Source organism: Clarias gariepinus, chromosome 10 (genome assembly GCF_024256425.1).
Source record: "Clarias gariepinus isolate MV-2021 ecotype Netherlands chromosome 10, CGAR_prim_01v2, whole genome shotgun sequence".
NCBI classification, from domain to species: domain Eukaryota; kingdom Metazoa; phylum Chordata; class Actinopteri; order Siluriformes; family Clariidae; genus Clarias; species Clarias gariepinus.
In genome coordinates this window covers 25,843,078-25,849,150 of record NC_071109.1, presented here as the reverse complement: position 1 = coordinate 25,849,150, position 6,073 = coordinate 25,843,078, and positions in this window count along the sequence as shown.

Here is a 6,073-nt window from a genome sequence, read left to right as displayed (position 1 = left end):
AGTACACGCGCTTCCCAGTCATCTCTCTCTCTCTCTCTCTCTCTCTCTCTCTGCACGCTATTGTCACGGAGTTTTGGTGTGGAAGCGCGCGCAGCTGCGTGGCCGGACGTGCCATGACGTCACTCGCGCCAATTACGAACGCAATTCGGATGAAGGCTGGTGTGTAAATCAGGAACAACATACAGATGGAAAGTTGGAGTGAGATCATGTAAAGAACATCATCCTGACCGTTTACTGTGCATTACACATTTTTACGATTCCTGTAGTTCACTTTGCAATAACCTGGAGTGATGGTGCATATTAAAGTTTAAATCAATATATAACACACACTCATTCATTCATTTATGTATTCATCTTCTAGACTGCTTATCCTGTACAGGATCAGGACTGCCTGGTGCCTATATCCGCAGAGGGCATGAGGCAGGGTTCACCATGGACATGGTGCCAATCTATCGCAGGGCAGACACTCACATATACACACACTTCATCTGCCTGTTTTTGGAAAACCCACCAAGCACTGTGAGAAACCTCAACCCTAGAGGTGCGAGGCCAAAGTCCTTACCACTACGCCACTGTGCTACCACATGCTTATTTCTAATGTAAATTTAAGTAGATTGGGATGTCAGCAAAACTGGGAGAGCAATAATGTATGTAATGCATATATGTATAAAATGCCTTTGAATATCATACCAATAAGAATTCTTCTTCACTGGAGCTCTGGAACTGAAGGGCTCAAACCTGTTCCAGCATGACAGCGTAAACCTCCATGAAGACATGGTCTGCCAAGCTTGGTGTAGAAGAACCCTGACCTCATGCCCACTTCAGAACGAACTAGAACACAGACTGCATGCCAGTTATTAGCCTCACTAATGCTCCTGTCTCTGAATAAGAGGAAATTCCCACAGTCATGCTCCAACATAAAGTGAAAACATCCTGACATGAGTGGAGGTCTATCAACTTTTGGAATAAGATGATTTAATTAGATAGGACTCTCAGGTGTCCACATACATTTGGTGATAAAGTGTATAGAGTCATAACTGAATCATTGTCTAGATGTCCAGATTCCCAAATGTCATTCAGTTTTGATAAAAAAAAGGAATATAGTTGTGTGCACAGGTTGTCTACATTATAAGGAGAACCTGTACAATACACCTGATCATATATACAGATATTAATGTGAATTTAAATATTTTATATATTATATTATATTATATTATATCGTATGACAGTATATATGATATATTTGTATAGTATAATATATGTAGTTAGAGAATTATATGCTATATTATATTTGTGTCTCCATCTCTCTCTTTTTTTTTTTTTATAAAAATCACGAATCAAAATAAAAGTATATGGGATATATTTACATAAGATTAAATAGGATTTAGATAGACACGTTAGCGAAGTGCGACTTAATAGTGCTGGGTTGTCGCCCTCTGCTGTCCGTTTTAAATATTACACTTTAAATCCTTAAATGCTCTACGCAGAAACAGACAAAATGTTTTCCTAACCAGTTCCAAAGGGAACTCCTCACAGAGACCAAGAATCCCAAACTTATGAAGCATAAAAAAAAAAAAAAAACATTGGAGGTTTACTCTTTTTACTCTTTGCTAAAATGGTTTCTGTTTAAGTTTTGGGGATTAAGAAGGAAATAATTAGCAGTCATTTGAAGTCTGTACCACGTTTACCCAGTTAACACGTTACACTCTTACACTCAAAAATAAATGTACAAGGTTAATTTTTTCCATAAAGTGTTTGCATTTATTTAAAGATACACTGCCTGGTCAAAAAAGTCACCACCTGGATTTAACAAAGCAAGTAGATAAGTTATTTAACCCTTACTAATGGAGTGAGTAGCTTCTCATTTCTTAAGCAACCATGTCAGAAGACGTATCCTAAGAAGATTGCTAAAAACCTGGAAGTATAGTGTTAACCCATCATATTTAAGAAAGAAATGTTATCAAAAAATTACCTTGAATGAATTGTGATGGGAGATCACTTAAAAGCTTAGTAAAATCACTTATTCATCGTCTATGCCGCTTGATCCTGTATATAGGGAGCCTATCCCAGGAGACTTAGAGCACAAAGTGGGGTATACCCTGGACAGGGTGCCAATCCATCGCAGAGCACACACACACTCACTATGGGCAATTTGGGAACGACTGTGGGAGGAAACTGGAGTACCTGGAGGAAACCCACCCACCACAAGGAGAACATGCAAACTTCATGCACACAGAGACGGAAATCAACCTGGCCGGGAATCAAACCCAGACTACACCACTATACCGCCACAGTGAGATCCAAAAAAATAAAGTACATTAGAACTCTATTAGAATGACTATGTTAAATTGTGACAGTAAGATAATTTCACATGCACAATGCGAAGAGAACTGAGGGGACTGGAACTAAACAGCTGTGTAAGCTTAAGAAAAGCCAGTCAGGTTGAAAAGGCTTCAAGTTTCCTTTTCCGACTGTGTTGGGAAAAGGACATGTGGTCTAATGAGTCCAGATTTACCCTGTTCCAGAATGATGGCCGCATCAGGGGGATGAAGTGATGCACCCATCAGGCCAAACCTGTGGGAGCAGTGTTATGATCTGGGACTACTTTTGTTGGTCAGGGCTAGGTTCAGCAATGTTGTATGCCCAAAAAGAGGTCCCTGCCTTGAATATACCGAATGACCAGGTTTTTCAATTGATGTATTTTTTCTTCCCCAGTCGCACAGGAATATTCCAAGAGGATGCCAGAATTTATCGGTCTCAAATTTGGAGGACTGGTTCAGGGAGTTGTTAACGCAGCAGTCCGAATCTCCCATCATCAGTACAAGATCTTAAAGAAAAATTAACCTGACTCTGGCGGGAATGAATGTTGTGACATTGCATAAGCTTATTGACACGATGCTAGGGCTGTATTTAAAGCAAAAGCTGTCCAATGACATATTAGAATGTGCAGGAAAAAAAGTTTGGCAAAGAAGTGTATAAAGATACACACTAAGCATGGTGGAGCTACTGTAGACTCTCCGAACACAGGGGGGGGGGGGGGGCGGTGGAGCATTCAAAAGAGGCCCTTCTGATAAAATCATTGTAAAATTCACACTATGGAAGAGCTTATATATGTTATCAATTACTATATATAGGAACTTATTGAACCATGCAAGCCTATGTCTAATAAAACATACAATACAGCCTGTTCACCACACAAGTTTGTTCTGAAGAACAATTAAGATAAGATGAAAAACAGGATGAGAGTCTTGTTTATTTCAGCTCCAAGAGTAATGCTGCATGCTGACTGGCAGATAGGCAACACTGACTGCGGTGCAGAACAGGGCAGGTGCAGTGGCAGGTTCGATTCCTGCCTCCGGTCTGTACGTGTCGAGTTTGCATGTTCTCCCCAAGCTTGGTGGGTTTCCTCCGGGTACTCTGGTTTTCTTCCACATTCCAATGGCATGCAGATTAGAATAACTGCTGGTTTCTAAATTGCCTGTCGTGTGTGTGTGTGTGATAGGCTCCAGGACCCCTGTGAACCTGTACAGAATAAGCGGTATAGAAGATGAATAAATGAATGAATGGATAATTATGTTACAGTCACCAATCATTGCTCAATCTCAGCCTGCCGCTGTTTATTATAATCCATGTGTCTGTGTCCAACAAAATAATCCGAACTGGTTAAAGGATTTTGTAGCCTATATATCATGGTCCATTTCCAACTTCATGTTGAAAGATATCTCAGGAGCACAGGATGCTATTAAATCTTTCCAACTCTCGCTTCTTGTGTTTTAATACACCAGCTTTCTCTCAATTTTGCCGCCTGACAGTTAGAGATTTAAACACACACATACACACACAACAGTACTCAGGATCAAACCTGCATTGTTTTGATCTAGTGACCGCTAGTTAAACCTCTGTTGTATGATTAGATATCCCCAGCTAGACTGAGTAGAATTTTAAGTTTATTCTTTTATTCACAAAATTAAAGAATGCATATGATTTTTATGCTTATGGTGTGTTTGTTCAGAATATCACAGTTTATGTTGATATGTTCCAATCCATGTTACCTATCATTTTTTGCTACTTAAGGGTTCTGTGCATGCAAAGACCGACAATCTTAGGAACAGTTTCATTCAATTTGTGGATATAGTGTATTGGAAGTATTATTTTTATCTCCGATAAATGTTATAGTTAAGTACTAAAACATGCTCCATTTACTGTTATAGTACAATTACTCGCTCACTCATCATTTATACCACTTTAAAATTCAAATTCAAATTTCAAATTTCAAATTTTATTTGTCACATACACAGTCATACACAGTACGATATGCAGTGAAATGCTTGTACGACCGCCGGTGACCTTAAAAAGAAAATAAAAACTATATATAAGGAATAAATATTAATAAAAAGAAATACGAAAGAAAATAAATGTAACTAGTAAAATAAACAAACTGTACAAATAAGGGCATAATAAAAATATTACAAAATATAAAAATATAGGAATATATGGGGGAAATATATATATATATATATATATATATATATATATATATATATATATATAAATTTTGTAAAAAGTGTTTTAAAGTGGCAATGGCTGTGCAAAATATGCATGAAAAGTGACTTATGAAGGTGACTTATGAAAGTGTCATGTGCAGTGGTTTCAGATATGTAAATATGTATTGCATGAATGTGTCCATGATTGTCCAGTCAATGTCAATGTTTAAAAGATATTACTCCTGTGTGGTGTGATGTGATTGAAAGGCCTTATCGCCTGCGGGAAGAAGCTCCTCCCCAGTCTCTCTGTGTTGGCCTTCAGGGAGCGGAATCGCTTCCCAGACCGCAACCAGATAGAACAGTCCATTGTTGGGATGGCTGAGGTCCTTCACGATCTTCCAGGCCTTGGTCCAGCACTGCTTGCTGTAGATCAAGTGCAGGTCAGGGAGCTCGGTGCGGATGACGCGCTCAGCTGATCGCACCACCCTCTGTAGAGCTCGTCTGTCCTGCATGGTGCTGTTTCCAAACCAGGTCGTGATGTTTCCAATATACGATGTTATCCTGTATACAGGGAGGCCTGAGGCCGGAGACTTAGAGCACGAGGCAGGGTACACCCTGGACAGGGTGGCAATGTATCACAGGACACAATATACATTCACTCACATGCTCAGTTACACACTACAGACAATTTGGGAACACTAATTAGCCTAACCTGCATGTCTTTGGACTGTGGGAGGAAACTGGAGTACCTGGAGGAAACACACCAAGCAGGGGGAGAAGATCCACACAGATCCGAGGCAGGAATCGAACCCTGACCCTGGAAGTGGAGGGTGAAAATGCCTAAGTAACCACTAAGCCACCATGCTGCCTCTGTTATAGTGGTGTATATTTCCTGGTTTATATTTTACACTATAGGTCAGGTGGCAGTTACTGCTCTTGGCTACAGCTGGATTTCCCAAGCGTTCCGTTTCCGTGCACTGAGCCCTGAGTGCAGTCTGGTGAGACAGTTGTAATCACGGTGAAAGTGGTCATAGACAAAAGCTCTTAGCACTAATGCTCCAGCCCAGTTCGGGGCTCCTGTCAGTCCTAGTCCCTGGGGCGGCTGTCCCCTCTGACCCGCGGTCGATCCGCTAATTGTTGTCGTTGGTCTTTCGGCTGCTTCCGGCAAGGCATCGCCACAGCAGAATATCCAGTCCGCACTACAACTTGGCACACAACACCTGGAGGATTCACTTTATTTAAATAGAGTTTAGAACTTGTATTTCTGAGGGCCTTGGTTCTGTAATGGTTCTTTAACTGCTGATTAGAATATTTAATAATTAAGTTTCCTTAGCTTCTAGGATCTAGTTGTGCTTGGATCAATTTCTGTTAAGAAATCACTTTGCTATAAGGTTCTAGGTTCATTAATGGTTCTACAGTTGTAAGTGTTCTCTTATCATCTTCTTATACAAGACGCTTATAGGCAGTCCAGAAAATGGGATTGGAAGGATGTGTCAAAAATCTGATGCTATTTTCAATCATGTGTCAAACTAAAATATGACTACGATATAAAATAGAGAGAGAGAGTCAGACAGAACAATGTATACACA